Genomic DNA, 16,821 nt, shown 5'->3' with positions numbered 1-16,821 from the left:
GGAGGCGCAGCAGAAAGACTAGGTCATGCCCCAATACAGGACTGCCATCTCAGGACTGCAGCTCCAGGACATCCCAGTCGGCACAGGTAACACCACCCTCCTGTGTGACGTGGCCACCAACCGGGTAGGTCAGACCCATCGTCCTGGCGGCCAGCAAATAAGTGTGGCATGGATTGCGTAAACAGGTCAGCAGGTGGGTGAAGGCATGCACGCAGTGCTAAACAACCAAGGTACAGCAGCACACCAAGACTGCACCTTAGCACTTCAAGCCTGCAGAATGAAGGTCTGACCACATCCACGTGGACATAGTAGGACCCTTGCTGGTATCCCAGGGTTTCTGCTATCTGTTCATGATGGTCGACCACTTCACCAGGTGGCCAGAAGCAGACAAGTCCACAATCTCGTACACCAGGGTCCTCATCCAGTCCTGGATGGCAAGGTTTGGGTTACTGTCCCACATTACATCCGACAGAGGGGCCAAATTCACCTCCAATTTGTGGTCTGACCTCGCCATCCTGTGGGGTGCCCAGCTGCATCACACAACAGCTTACCACCCCAGTCCAATAGGTTGGTGGAACACTTCCACAGGTACCTTAAAACCATGATCATGACCGACTCCAAGGACCCAACTGGGTAGACAAGCTACCATGGGCACTATTGGGCATCCACATGGTCCCCAAGGAGTACATCAACACATCTTTGGCTGAACTCGTCTACGGTGCTCCACTGGTGGTCCCAGGGGAATTCATACCATCCCCAGGCAGACAGGAGGATGACTTTGCAGTGTTCCTCAACAGGCTAAGGGAAAGAGTTGGCAATCTGGCCCCGATTCCACCTTCAGGCACTGACATGCGAGGACCAACATACCCAAAGACCTGCAGGACTGTGAATACATTTTCATTTGCAGGGGTCCACATCATCCACTGCTTCAGAGGCCATCTGCAACAACGAGGCCAAGTTCGAGCTGGAGGTCAGAGACGAGATGGAGATCTTCACCACAGAAAAGCTGAAGCACGCACACCTGGACCTCGGTGCGCCCGGTCGAGACACTAGCACCATGCCAAAGAGGCAGGCCACCAAAGGCTGCAGAGACTTTGCCTCCAGGCACCAAGTACGTCTGCCAGTTCAGGGGGAGGCGGGGGGTTCATGTGGTGGCCTGCCGCCATCAAGCCGGCGCTCCAGGCAGCCCACACAGTGGCACTGGCCCCAACAAGCAAACTGGCAGGTGAACGGCAAGGGCAGCTTTAAGGCCAGCAACATCAAAATGGCGCTGGCCTGTTTATGCATCCAACAGACAGGGACAGAGTGCGGGTAAAAAAGGGCATTGTTATGCAGGAAAGTACCCACACGTGGAAAACCCACTTTTGTTATACATGTTATGACATCGGCTGGGGGGGGCCACGATGGGAACAGCACAAGTATAAAAGTCGGGCCTGAACCCTAATAAGACTCAGATCTTAACTTGACTACACAAATGTATGTCTTCTTTCGAGTAGTGCGTGACTACAATATAAATAAAAACCACCATGTTCTTAATGTATTGCAGCTTTACCATTTCTCTTCAAATAATTGAGTTATGAATCCTGCACCTGGTTGATTATGTCCAATTTAAATATATCCTGAGAAAACTAGAAAGGGAAAGGGAGAAAGAAAATAAATCAAAGCTATGAGACAAATGTTCATGTCATATACTCAAAACGGTCAACCAGTTTACCTATCTCGGCTGCACCATTTCATCGGATGCAAGGATCGACAACGAGACAGACAACAGACTCGCCAAGGCAAATAGCGCCTTTGGAAGACTACACAAAAGAGTCTGGAAAAACAACCAACTGAAAAACCTCACAAAGATTAGCGTATACAGAGCCGTTGTCATACCACATTCCTGTTCGGGTCCGAATCATGGGTCCTCTACCGGCATCACCTACGGCTCCTAGAACGCTTCCACCAGCGTTGTCTCCGTTCCATCCTCAACATTCATTGGAATGACTTCATCACCAACATCGAAGTACTCAAGATGGCAGAGGCCGACACCATTGAATCCACGCTGCTGAAGATCCAACTGCGCTGGGTAGGTCACGTCTCCAGAATGGAGGACCATCGCCTTCCCAAGATCATGTTATATGGCGAGCTCTCCACTGGCCACCGAGACAGAGGTGCAGCAAAGAAGAGGTACAAGGACTGCCTAAAGAAATCTCTTGGTGCCTGCCACATTGACCACCGCCAGTGGGCTGATATCGCCTCAAACCGTGCATCTTGGCACCTCACAGTTCGGCGGGCAGCAACCTCCTTTGAAGAAGACCACAGAGCCCACCTCACTGACAAAAGACAAAGGAGGAAAACCCAACACCCAATCCCAACCAACCAATTTTCCCCTGCAACCGCTGCAACCGTGTCTGCCTGACCCGCATCGGACTTGTCAGCCACAAACGAGCCTGCAGCTGACGTGGACATTTTACCCCCTCCATAAATCTTCGTCCGCGAAGCCAAGCCAAAGGAAGAAGTAAAACTAAGCCAGATACAAATATTCCCAATTTCTGATATAATTGCTTCATTCTCATTAATAACATTTAATCCAATTGCATGGTAAGCTGAAAAAATAATTAAACCAAATTCTCTCATTAAAACTCTTGGTTCCAACATGGGTTACTGGTCCATTCACTAATTTGAAATTAAGATCCTGTGTTGAATAAAAGGACACAGAGCCTAACGATAAATGCAGTGAGTTCAAAATTTGCCAGTGCAGGGCCTGTGTGCAGGCTGCTGATATAAATACTGGAATTAAGAAAGTTTGTGCCCCAACACAAAACTCTAATGGACTCCAGGAGCAGAATGCATTAACTAATTCACTGACAAGTCTCAGAATAGTTTCTGGTTACATGCGAATGGTGATCCCATATTTGCACAGAATTGCTGCAATTTATCAGCAAGCTCTCAGATAATACTCAAGTGGTAAACTGTTAATTATCAGTTTAATTCTAGTTAGCTTGAATATGAAATAGTGTTTTATAGTAATTCTGTACCAATTCAGGTTACTCTTCCCTACCTGCAACCACCACCCCCCCACCAAAAGGATAATTTTCAACTAGCATGCCTGCATGTGTTCCTTTGCTGCGCTGTATAATATAGATATCGAGCAGGCTACCTACTGATTGGAATTTCTACTACTCTTTAAAACAGTTCCAATTTGAAATTATTTAGGTAAACCTACATTGGAGACCGAAAATATGCTATCCAATCCATCCACGTCTTGCATATCTTAACACAATATGTTTAGGTTACAGCTGGTGCAGCCTTCACAACTTATTCATATGAATAGAAATGTTAAAGCTGAAGATATTTAAAAAATTCAGTTTTATTTTGTATTTTAGCTGTAACATTTCGATTTTTTTTTTAGATGCCAAATAGTTTAAATTTTACACTATTTTTCAAAAAACATTTTTTGCTGTTCATTTTTAAGTGACTTTCAAAATGGGAGCTACATTTGTTTTCACTGAAGAAACTTGATAGATTTGATAAGGACAGAAAAGCTGAAGGTTTAGCTTTGCCATCTGTCAAAGATTTTCTCAGCTGTTTTGTGAGTGGAACTTAAGAGTCCATCTGTTATAGATGCAAGGGTTTGAAGGCATGCAGGACATCGGCATTTAGCATCAGGATTTGCTTATCAGCAAGTTCAGCCTTTGGATATGAATCTGGACAATCTATGATTAATACGCAAATCAATGGTGGCGCAGATGACGATTCATAGGAGCAAAATTATTTCTCCAGGGATATGGCAAGGTCAAATTGGATCACTCTTGTTTGTTTTTCTGGTGCTTTAACAAAATTAAACAAAGATAATAAAATTCACTATTTATCAGCCAACAATATTGATTGCTAGTAGATGAAGAAAACTACTAATCGAAGGGTGAAGAGAGACTGATAATTTGCAGGAGAATATAAAACATGCTGGTAGAATGGATACACAATAATGCAGAGAAATATGAATTGATGCATTTTGGTTAAAAAAACAAGGAGAGAAAATATAGAGCAAAGGATACTGCACTGGGAGGAGTGGAGGAGCACAAAATTCATTGAAAGTGGCAGGACAAATTCAGGAAGTGGTTAATAAAGTAAATATAATTCTGGGCTTTGTCGATAGATACATAGATTATAAAAGTAGGGAGAGTATGATGAATCTTTATAAAACTCTACAATCAGGCCTCAAATGGATCACTTCATACAATTGTGGAAGGATGTGAAGGAATAAAAGAACAATATCTAGGATAGTTCCTAGGATGGATTGTAGAGGTGTGACTGTTTTCTTCAATGATGGGTGAAGGAAGATTTAATATGCATGCATGAGAGGTCTGGATGAAGTAGATAATAGAGGGGTGTTTCCTTTGAGACAGGGGTCAAAATATAAAGGTCACAAGCATAAAAGAGGAAGACATTTTGTGCAGCATTATAGTGGGAATCTGTAATACACAGATGTATTGAAGATGGTTTCTGTTATGAGCTGGATAAGTTATTATAGAGGAAAAAATGCAAGGATGTGCAAAAGGATCTGGTGGTTCGAACTCAAAAAATTCTCTGGTAAAAAGCCAGTGTAGATCTGATGAGCTGAATAATCTCATACCATGATATATTAATTGAATTAGAATCTAAGGATCCCAGTGCATCCAGATGACGTGGGTAAGATGGCCATCATCACCCCCTTTGGCCTCTTCAAGTTCCTCCGCATGCCCTTTGGTCTAAAGAATGCGGCCCAAACATTCCAGCACCTCATGGACATGGTAGGAAAGGATTTGGACTTTCTGTTCATCCACTTGGACAATATACTGATTGTCAGTTGCAACCGCGAAGAGTACAAAGTCCACCTCCGCACACTCTTTGCCCGACTGGTGGATTTCGGCCTCACGGTCAATGCGGCCAAATGCCAGTTCGGCAGAGAATCCCTCCAGTTCTTGGGGCACACCATTTCGGCGGCTGGGGCTGCCCCGGCACCGGAGAAGGTGGCAGCTGTCCAATGCTTCACAAAACCCTCTACCCTGAAAGGGCTGCAGGAGTTCGTGGTGATGGTGACCTTTTACCAACAGTTCATCCCCAGGGCCACTTGCACCAAGCGCCCATTGTTCGCGCTCATGGCCACCAAAGAAAAAACCCTGGCCTGGCTGGAAGAAGCGGACAAGGCATTCGTGGCAACAAAGGAGTCTCTGGCCAGCACAATGCTGCTGGTACATCCACGTCCAGAGACGCACACGGCACTCTCCATAGACGCTTCAGCTACAGCAGTGGGGGGGGGGGGGGGGGGGGGGGGGGGGAGTCCTGGAACAGTGGCTCGATGGTCAATGGTGCCCGCTGGCCATTTTCAGCAAACAACTGCACCCGCCGGAGCTCAAATACAGCACCTTCAACCAGGAGTTCTTGGCGCTGTACCTGGCCATCTGCCACTTCTGCTACTTTCTGGAGGGCAGATCATTCAGTTTTCATGGATCACAAGCCCCTCACCCAGGCACTGGCGATGGCCTAGGACCCGTGGTCTGCCAGACAACAGCGCCACTTCTTGTACGTGTCGGAGTTCACTATCGACATCTGGCACAGGGACGTCAAGGACAATGTGGTGGCAGATGCACTCTCATGCCCAGCCATCAACACTCACGCCCCCCGGCCTGGACTACGCCAACTGGCTCAGGCCCTGAGAAACTATGCGGAGACACAAGCCTTGCGTACTGCCATCTCAGGCCTCGAACTCAAAGACGTCCAAGTGCCCAACAGCCCGGACACTTTGCTCTGCGACGTTTCGACAGGTACACTACGTCCGGTAATCCCGCTGCATTGGAGAGTGAGAGTATTTTCAGCATGATCCATGACTTCACTCACCCAGCGGTGAAAACGACGGTGTGGATAGTCGTGGAGCAGTTCGTATGGCACGGGTTAAAGAGGTGCAGGAGCTGGCCAGGAATTGCACCAGGTGCCGGACCTCAAGTCCATCAACACACGCAGGCCCCCATCAACACTTAGACTCGACGGCTCGCAGGTTCCAGCACATCCACATTGATATCATTGGATGCTTGCCAGTATCCAGGTAGGCGCGTTACCTTCTCATGGTAGTGGACCGCACCACAAGATGGCCCGAGGCTATCCCGATCAAGGTGGCCTCTGCAGAGACGAGCGCCAGGGCTCTGGTCAGCCAGTGGATCACCCGATTCAGAGTCCCTGCACACATCACCAGCAACAGGGGCACACAGTTCACGTCCGCCCAGTAGATGCAAATAGCGAAACTCCTGGGAGTCAAGCTCCACCACATCACAGCATACCACCCACAGTCCAACGGGCTGGTGGAGAGGTTCCACAGGCACTTGAAGGCATCGCTCATGGCCATATTCACCAGCCCCTCTAGGCGGATGAACTACCCTGGGTCCTCCTTGGGATGAGGACAGCACCCAAGGAGGACCTGCAAGCCTCATCTGCAGAGATGGTATACGGCGCACCGCTCTCCCTGCCTGGTGAGTTCTTTGGCCCTGAACCTGACACTGCGACCACGGACGCAAACTTGCTGGCAGACCTCCGCAGACCTCCCTGGCTCCCCCACCTCCGTCCCGCCACAACACCCGGCCAGTCCACCTCCCCAAGGAGTTCAACTCTGCCCAATTCATTTTCGTGTGGAGAGGACCGCAGGGGGCCATACAAGATCTTGCTCCGGTCCAGCTGACTGCCTGAAGGCGGCCCATCTGGACTTATCACAGCCCAAGCGGCGGGACATGTAGCCAGTTCTTGGGGGGGGGGGGGTTTGTGTGACAGCGCACTCACTCAGGGCGAACTGGCCCCGCTTGTAACGCCATGTGGTGGGGCAGCCCTGGGAAGATGGTGCCGTTTGGGGGGGGGGGGGGGTTTCTTCCTCAGTCAAAACTCCTGCGCGGCATGCACCCCAGACAACGTGATGACATCATCATGCACATGGTGACCGAATCAATGCTGCCCTTAAAGGGGCACGTGCCAGATTCAAATATAAACTGTCGTTAACGACCCTCAACGTGGTGGCTGTGCTTCTTCTGCTGCTCACACGGCCACAATACTGCAATTAGGAACTCAAAGCAGTTTGTTGGCACCTGGGTGAAATCCACATCTACTTGAAATACAGAAAAACGTTCAGCAATACATGTATTACATATTTTGTCCTTTCAAAATTGTGCACTTGGAAAGGTCATGATCCTAGCAGATCCAAGGTACTAACAAGTTCATCAATAGTTACAAATAAAATTTAGACAGAAGTACCACACAATAATAAATTTACATCAATACAATTATTCCTCTTGCATAGTATTACAAAGTAAGAAACAATATTTCCCTGATATTTTCATGGATTGAAGGTAATTTCTTCTGTTTTCAACCTTTTCCACCCACATACCACTAAGTATTCCCTATGCCATAGGTGCTCTGTGATTAGTAAAGGATTACTTAAGGTGGTATGTGGGTGGAAAGAAAAAGTTTGAAAATCACTTTTTTTAATCAAACCTAATTGACTTGTTATGCACTCGGTATAATAACTCCAAAGGAAATGGGTCAATGACAATTTTTCTCAAGCAAAATATTTCAGGAACAATTAGGTCTAGAGCAGTGATTCGCAACCTTCCCTTCCCACTCACATGCCACCTTAAGTAATCCCTTACTAATCACAGAGCACTTATGGCATAGGGATTACTTAAAGTGGTATGTGAATGGAAAGAAAAAGATTGAGAACCACTGATAAAGGCCGTCTTTGGGTTACCAAAACCCCACTTATGGTTGCCTGTACATACGAACACACTCCCACATCACTAAATGCATACATTCATTCCTGCAAATAGCAGACTTAGTTTCCACCCTATCTCCACCTCTGTTTTTAGTCATTGTTTATCCCCCATCCCCCCACAGTCTCGTGTCCTTATGACTATGTTAATTGCAATGGACTGAAGGTATGTTAACCATCTCAATTGATTTTCTCTATTTTCCAACTTGTGGAAAGACTTGACTTATGGACATCTGCAAAACCAGAATCCATTTGTTAACTAGGGACAGCACTGTTCTGAGGTCATGATGATTTGTTGGTTTGTAACAGAGGACAAGTCAATTCCAGGAGCACACAAACCATAGACAACTCCAGAGTCAAACTTGAGAATATGCAAATACTCAAAACAATGAAACAATATTTTCCAAAAGATCCTTCTCACAACTTTTCTCTTTCATTGAGCAAGTTTTATTCAAGGGAACTAATCCTGAATTAGGTTTCCTGTAAAAGAAAATCCCCACATCATAATAAACCATTATCTAGATACACTACATCAGAATTAAATTAAGCTTTAAATAACTTTGTTTGACCAAAGAAATAAAATACATCTCACATTGTACAATAGGCATAGATAGCTCTTTCCAGAGATGTATTAAAAGGTGTAAATAAACTTGAATGAATACCTCAAGATCACATTCCAAATGATTACTGTTCAAGGCAAAGAATGAAACAACAAGCCCACTCCAAAAAAAATAACATACCAAATGACAAGACTAAAACAAGTCAGATGGAAGTCAAGCCAAAAAAGGACAAATCTCTGGCAGAAGACTGAGGGAGAGAAACCATGAAATTTGTGAGACGCTGATATCCACTGTCCAAGCCAATCAACATGGTGGGGGAGAGAATGCTCTCAGCAGTTTGGAATGAGACTAATGTGATAACCATATTCAAAAATAAAAGAGCGACAAACCAAGCACATGCAACAGAGCCATTAGTCTTACTGCAATTCCTTGTTAAAAAAAATGCAATTTTCAAGACTAAATGATTTTCTGAGAAAACAGCAAAAAAGATAACTCCCCACAGAATTATTCACTTATAAATCTATTCTAAATGTGGAAATGTTGAGATGAAAACTAAAATTAACTAACCTTCGGCAGCAGAAAAACAGGAATTACAAGGTTTTTTAGAAGACAAATTAAGATAGGCATAGAATCATTCATCATCCATAAATCACTTAAAAAATTTGAGAATGCAACCTGGAATGACACTTCCATATCATTGCAAGTGTTACTGTCTAGATGAAACCTTAAACTGACTCTTCACTTTATTGCTCCTCTGGTTGAAGATTCAGATATCACAGCTGGACAGGAGTGACGGATTTCAAGTGCTTTAGCTTCCAACTTCAAAACATGAAATAATCCTTCATTTAACTGTTGCCTGAAGTGCTTTCCTCTATTTTTAAGGAAATTTACATTGGAATGTTTGAAAACAATACCTAGAGTTTAGGCAATCTTCTCTTTTAGTTTGGATCCAACGGTAATCTGCTAATTTTGAACTTTCAAATTAATAAAAAGTTAAAACTAATTTAAAAGCACAAAAATACAAATCTTGCAATGCATTTAAAATGTCATTTTGCATGGAATTGTCTCTCTCGGTATTCCTCCCCCAGCCTCCCATTGCAGATCCATTAAATTTCCACTTGCACTAATTCAACTCTTACGGATTTGTATCACAATTCCACTTCACAGAATTGCAGCAATTAAATAATCCACAAGGTAAGATTGTCATTTTTCATATTCAAAATATTTTAGATGACATGATGAAACCAATTCAACTTGCATCTTTGTTTCTAATATATGTGAGATTTTTTAAATATGCATTTGATGTCGTCAGGCTGCAAAATTCTGAATGATTTCAAAATGTCAACTTTATTTCACTAATGCCAATATTTTCCAATCAAATCTGATTTTGTACTGTTTTAAGGGAATTAGAAACTTAAATGACCTACCAGAAAACTATAGCTGGCATGGGAGTGATGTAACTGCAAATGTGACCTAGATTAGAGAATGTAATATTAGTTAAGGGGAAAGATTGGATAGATTGTTTTCCTAGAGTGAAGGAGGCTGGCAGGTGACCTGATAGAAGTACCATATACAAACCTATAAGCATTGATAGGATAGACAGGCAAAATTTGCATCCCACGATAAAGCATCAATAATTCCACAAGACCATAGGTTCAAGGCGAGGGGAAGGAGTTTTAAGGGGAATATGAGAGGAAACTTGGAAAAAAAGTGGTTAATATTTTGAACTTGCTGCCAAGGGAGGTAGTGGCGCCAGACACAATTACTTCAAAAACATAACAGGGTGTAGGATAACAGGGTGCAAATTGGGTGGCATGGACTCATAGGGCTGAATTGGCCTGTTAGAGTGCTCTATAGCTAATTTTTTAAAAACTAAATTACTGTGTTTGAAACACATTCAAATGGATATTTAAATTGGCAAGGCAAACAGACGTGGTACAGGCAAATCAGGTTGGTGTAGATGGCCAAAACGATTGGCATTGATGCGGGAATCTGAAGAACCCATTTCTGCACTGTACTTCATAACTTCATACAAATGTGTGATCACAGAACTTCACACCATGCAACATGCAAGTACTTACAAATTTCTGAAAATGGCCTTTGAAGAAAATATGCATCTAGACTGAAATAACATCTGCCCGATTATAGCTACAATTCCTATCACACAATGAACATGTGTATACAGCACAATGTTTATTTATGTTCAAGTCTTTTTAAAGGTGACAGTCATATTTTACTGTGCAATTTGAAATGTCAATTTCTGCATCATTCTTAGTGCTGAAATGTCCAAATGGCATAGATGAGGCAGAAGGTTAAAGTTGCCCAAAATTTAACTAATTAGGGAAATCAGTAAAAACAAAAAAAAGTCTGTCAGGCAACATCTGTGGAGGGAGAATGGTGTTAACCTTCAAGTTGATTACCTAAAGAGTTAAATATTTTGATGTATGGCAGAGAAAAAATCCATAAGGGCTTTTTTTTTTAAACTGTTACTAGGAAATCTAACAAGTTATCTGTGTCAAATAATGCAAATACATTTCCAGAGGTACCATTTGGATGGATTTTCTCCTGATTAGTTGAATTGGAACAGGACAGCACAGAAGTTTTTTTTCATCAGGAACTGCAGTGAATTGAAATGAATTATATGAACAGCTAACTAATGGATAAAAATATTAAAAGAAAATAGAAATTGACAAATTTACAGGGACTATGACTGAAGTTTTCATAGAGGTGTGAACCTCTGTGTAAATTAATGGATCTGAATACAAAACCTGCATGTTACAAGTGAACAGATCAATTGGGAGGCTATGAGTAAAAAGGTTTTATTTATAAAACAGGGCAACTCCACCTGGTTTCCCCAAAAAAATTATTTCAAATCCAACCTATAATATGCAGAAATAAGACTGGAAGGTCTTTGTCAATTCCCATTAATTGTGCATTTCATGATATTACCTTAAAATAATCCTTTATCAACTTCTAAATGGTCATGTCTTCCAAGAAATCCAAGGAATAGAAAAGGAAATGCCTCAATGATATAATCAGTGTATTCATATAGTGGGAGAGACAATTTTGATTGTATTGCAGGAAACCCAAAACACCTGATGGTTTCTTATTTGCATTCAAGCTATATAAAGAAAGCATGGAAAATTGTACTTACTAGAAATCCTTCAGCTGTTAAATATAACGTGCGTTCTAGGATAGGAAAAGTTTGACAAAATTCCTACTTCCTTGGCAACTAAAACACAACATACAAGCAGTGAACTTATACTATTCTTTAATAAATTGTAGTTCATCCTTTAGCTTAAATTGATCCTGTCAAATCACATATCTATGATACCCAATTCAAAATTCTATCAATCTGCTTTTATCTGTATAACAATATAATGCATGCACAGTTCTGAAGAATAAAAAGTTCCAAAGATTTGCAACTTACTCATCTTCACCCTAAACCCTATTCTTTCAACTATCTACAACACCAAACTGATTCAGTAATGCCAAGTCCTCTCAAATGTTCTTTATGGGAATTTGAGTCCAAATTTTTACTGATCTCTAGATAGGAACCGCAAAATTTTAGGGCACTTTCTCATTGTGCCCCCCCCCCCCCCCCCAAACCAAATATATCTATGATCCTTGGAATCAACCTTACAGCTTTAAAACTCATCCAAACACCAGTCCACTATTCCTGTTGCCAACATCAAGTTTTTCCAATCTTGCGTCAACTCTCTTTCATTGGTCTCTAATGAATCATTTCCCATTACTTAATTCTCAATGAACATTCATTGAGAATTTTTTTTTAATTGTTAGCCCCTTTCATCTTTCAACATAATTTTCTTATCTTTGACAACCTTATTCAAACCTCATTCGAAAATGGGAAAAGTTATTCTCCAAGGTAACAAATTTCTATCATGTGACGATTCCTTCCAAGAGGATCCCATTCTATAACATTACTAATCAACCCTTCAAGGCAAGACACAAACCACCCTGTACTTTTTCTTGAGACAATGGTTGGCTTAATAGCATACCAGTACTGATCTGACAATACTCGTCCAAACTACTTCTGTAAATTTGATTTGTCTGATCTAGATCCATTATGATTTGTAGTTCCACGCTCCTTTTATTTTTTTTTTAAATCTTTCTCACAGAGAAACTTAAACTTTCAAATACTTTCCGCCAGAATATTATTGTCCTTCTTATCCTCCCACAATGAGTTCATCTCCTCCACCACAATTCAAACCAAGTTCAATCTTTCCTCACATTTCCTGAGGCCATTCAAATTTAAAAGGTCGTAAAATTATGTCATTATTAATTTTATTGCTTAATGAAAATGAAGTTACTTGGATCGGACATTGAGGCTATGATTTTATTTGATAATGAGTACTTAAATGCACGAAAAGCTCATTTGATGTTTGATGACTGCATACCTGGCAGGGTACTAAAAATCTGTGCCAACAAACTAGCTGGAGTGTTAACGGACATTTTCAATCTCTCATTGCTTCAGTCAGAGGTTCCCTGCTGCTTCAAAAGGGCATCAATCATCCTGGAACCCAAGAAGAGTGGTGTGAGCTGCCTCAATGACTACCGTCCAGTAGCACTAATTTCTACCATGATGAAATGCTGGTCATGGTCAGAAATAACATGTACCTAATCAAAGATTTGGACCCAATGCAATTCACCTATCGTCACCATCATTCCACAGCAGATGCAATATCACTAGTTCAACACTAAGCTCTGAAACACCTTGAAAACAGCAACTCGTACATTCGGCTGGTCTTGCATCAACTACAGCTCAGCCTTCAATACCATTATTCCCTCAGTGCTGGTCAAGAAGCTACAAACTCTGGGCCTCTGTATTTCACTCTGCAACTGGATCCTTGACTTTCTCTTCGGAAGACCACAGTCAGTATGAATTGGAAGCAACAGCTCCTCCTCAATGATTATCAACACAGGCACATCCGAAGGATGAATCCGTAGCCCACTGCTCTACTCATTATACACCCATGACTGCGTGGCCAGGCACAATTCTAATGCCATCTACAAGTTTGCCGATAACTTCACAGATGTCTGCAGAATCACAAACAGCAATGAAGAGGGAGAGATATTAGTTCTTTGGTGTCACATCAACAACCTTGGACTCAACATTAGCAAAACAAAGGAGATGATTGAGGACTTCAGGAGGGAGTCAGGGGAACAATACCCAGTCCTCATCGAGGGCTCAGTAGTGGAGAGGATCGAGAACTTCAAATTCCTGGGTGTCAACATCTCTGAGGATATGTCCTGGAGCCTTCACGATGATGCAATCGCAAAGGAGGCCCGCCAGTGAGGTGCTTGAAGAGATTTGGTATGTCACCCAAGACTCTTGAAAACTTCTGCAGATGTACAGTGGAGAGCATTCTGGCTGGTTGCATCACTGTCTGGAATGAAGGCGTCAACTCTCAGGACAAAAATAAACTCCAGAGAGTTGTTAACCCGGCCTGCAACATCACAGGCACCAGACTTCATTCCATCAAGGACATCTACATGAGGCGGTGTCTTTAAAAACAGCATCTAACCTCAAAGTCCCGCACCACCACCCAGGCCATGCCCTCTTCTCTCTCTCATACCATCAGGGAAAAGGTACAGGAGCCTAATGATAAATACTCAGCAACACAAGGACAGCTTATTCCCCGCTGCCATCAGATTTCTGAATAATCAATGAACCGAAAGACACTCCCTTACTTTTTGTGCACTATTATTTTTACTTTTTATATTATTGTTGCAAGATGGTTCATCATATGAATGTTTGCATTGTGATGCTGTCTGAAAACACCAATTTTTGTGACTTGTTCATGACAATAAATTCTGACATTGAAATCAACAGGAACACCATCAACCTTATGAAATGGTACATTTTAAATTTTCCAGATAACCTCCTCATCTCTCTCTCAATATATGCCACTAGAAACAACTTAAAATAGTGGCTGAACCATTTTATTTTAAAGAAGAGCAGCTATTTAATCACCATGACTTAAGTGATGCATTCAAAGCTCTATGTAATTAACCAACATTTAAAAAAATCTATTTAGTGCAGAGTAAAAGAAGATGATGCAGCTTGGGCAAACAGGTCAAAAAAAGGGATATCCAGAAGGTGCACGATAACTGTTTAGTAAATTGATGGTTCGAGGAAAGACACACAAAATGACCAGATCAATTCAAGGAACAATGGGAAGGGGCCAAAGGGTAGGGCAGAATTTTAAATCTCAAGCGATTTGCACAGAAGTTACATATTTTAGCCTGCTGGTTTAATGCTGGATGCAGTAAATACCTTGTAACTTGTCTAAAGAAAGAATGGGATGCACAAGAACTTCCCTAAAGAATTAACAGTAGGTTCTGGCTGATCTACAACGTTTTAGGAATAGATTTGATCCAGGTAATAATACCAAGGAGACAGTGACCGCTGGGGATGGAGTATTTGATGCAGAATGATGTGCAAGGCAAGTCCATTTTCAACATTTTCCAAGAGTGGGCTACAAATATTGCTATTGAACCTGCCGTTGTCTTATTTAATGAGTCATGCAACGAAAGTGACAAATGATAGGTCATTTTGTAATGTCCAATTCCCGATATTCTTCGTCTGCATATAATAAATGTCGCAGCGGTAGAAACCAATAATTAGAACATTAAAGTGCTCATTACATTTGAACATTGCAGTTCAGGTGGGGGAAAAAAAACAAGCACCCTAGTTCCCCGATGCAGATACCGCTCGATACCGAATCCTGATAAATTACGGATTTCTGGATCCAGAAGGATCACGGTTCGTCAATTTTCAAAGGCCAACAAATCGCCCAAAACGTCTTCGATGGGTTTGTCAGGCCGAAATCCATCCTGCAAGGTGCGTTAGTCATCCCTTAACGTGCTTGGTTTGCTCGGCGACACGGCGTCTCGAGGTGACGGGGGAAAGGGTAGGGTTGCGAAAAGACAGGATGTCTTTACCGCCCCTGTGTGTACGCCATTGGAAATGGAGGAGAGGGCACTTTCTAATCAACAGGATCATGAAGAGTCCGTTTTCTCCAAACGGACATCAACTACTCTCCCAATTAAAAATCCACGTCTTTTACTTTCCCAGCCTCTGCCCCCCCACCCCCAACCCGGCCCTTCTACGGTGAACATGAATCAGAAGATGCAGACACGGGTTGGACACGACTAACACCGCATTCAGCTGCAGCAATGCGATCCATAATAAAGCATCGCGTTAACCACTCCCAACCTCCTCATTAAGAATTCACTATGACAGAATGCGCAAGTACCGACGCTTTTACAGTGCTACTCACCTTTAATGTTACTGGCAAATAGCTGAACAGAGAATTAAGACTCAAGGCCAACTTATTTTTACAAAATCTTCAATAGATATCATCTGAAATAGTATCCACCCCCCCCCCCCCCAATGGACAACAGGCGTTGAAAACGGAGCAAGGTTCCGGCAAAAGAAGAAAAAATGTTCAGTTTCTCGGTGGGAATTGCATCTGTTGTCCGTTGTGATGAGGAAAATAAAAAGCAGCGATGCTTTTTCTGGCGCATTCAACAGCTCTCGTTCCGCTTGCAGTCCGAAATCCGCACGGCCACGCCTATTTGCATCTGTACCGTTAGACTGATATTTCGGAATGTGGGGGGGGGGGGGGGGAATACAATATTTCCCACAAGTTTATGAAGGGACAGCAGTTCGAATACAAATCCCAGTTCATTCGCATCTCACGCTCTCATCCTCCAAACCGAAACACCGAACAAACACATCCTCAGACCCAAACTGTTGTCAGCTGCACGTTAAACAGTGGCTCCGGTCTCAATGACAGGCGTCGCAGATATTCCCACAGAGATTTTTCTCTCCGTTTCACCCACAGATTCACATGCGTTTTTTTTTAATAAATGCAAAATTATAGTTCTTTACGATACACCGAGGATTCACTGCGTGTTTGCATAAAGGCTGAGATTACAGTCCGGTCTGCCGCTTATTCCTGTCTGCTGGTAAAGATACGTACCTTTGCCCAGAGGGGAAGCGAGGAATGTGAAGCCGCGAGAGCCAGCGGTGGAAAAGCCCGGACGGTGAAGCAAAAGCTGAGGCACTGATTGACTGGGCGCTGACACAAGCTGGAAGGGAGGGGAAGGCCGGGCCGAGCAAGGCTGGGAGAGGCGGGGACAACACCAGCGTCACCTCACTCCATCCGACAAAATAATCCGCCCCACCAACCCGCATCCCACACTTGGCCAGAGCCGGGCACAGAGAACGAGTCCTCGGGCAGTGGCAGCAGTTGAGATGTGACCGGCTGCCAGTTGCACGGACACTGAGGGCTGCGGCAGCAAAGGAACGGAGCTCGTCGAGGTGGCGGAGGGATAAACCGCGCGGATTGCGGCGGAGGAGTAGCGAGGGTTTGCGGCTTGAATTGGAGCAGCCCGTTGCCCGGGGGTGGGGGGCGGGAGGGTCTTGATCTGAAACGACCAATTCCAACGGGAGGACATTGC

General features: G+C 43.3%; 1 protein-coding gene across 1 annotated transcript in view; it reads right to left on the bottom strand.

The window, feature by feature from the left end:
- The window catches only part of sptbn1 (spectrin, beta, non-erythrocytic 1), a 300,080-nt gene extending 283,631 nt beyond the window's left edge, over window positions 1–16,449 (bottom strand). Inside the window, exon 1 of the mRNA XM_069931435.1 lies at window positions 16,341–16,449. The gene's annotated coding sequence lies outside the window, so the exon portion shown is untranslated. The remainder of the gene's footprint in view (window positions 1–16,340) is intronic.
- Between the last annotated feature and the right edge of the window lie 372 nt (window positions 16,450–16,821).

The sequence above is a fragment of the Narcine bancroftii genome, chromosome 4 (assembly GCF_036971445.1).
Source record: "Narcine bancroftii isolate sNarBan1 chromosome 4, sNarBan1.hap1, whole genome shotgun sequence".
In the NCBI taxonomy this organism is placed as follows: Eukaryota; Metazoa; Chordata; class Chondrichthyes; order Torpediniformes; family Narcinidae; genus Narcine; species Narcine bancroftii.
This window is presented reverse-complemented; position numbering and strand designations above follow the sequence as displayed.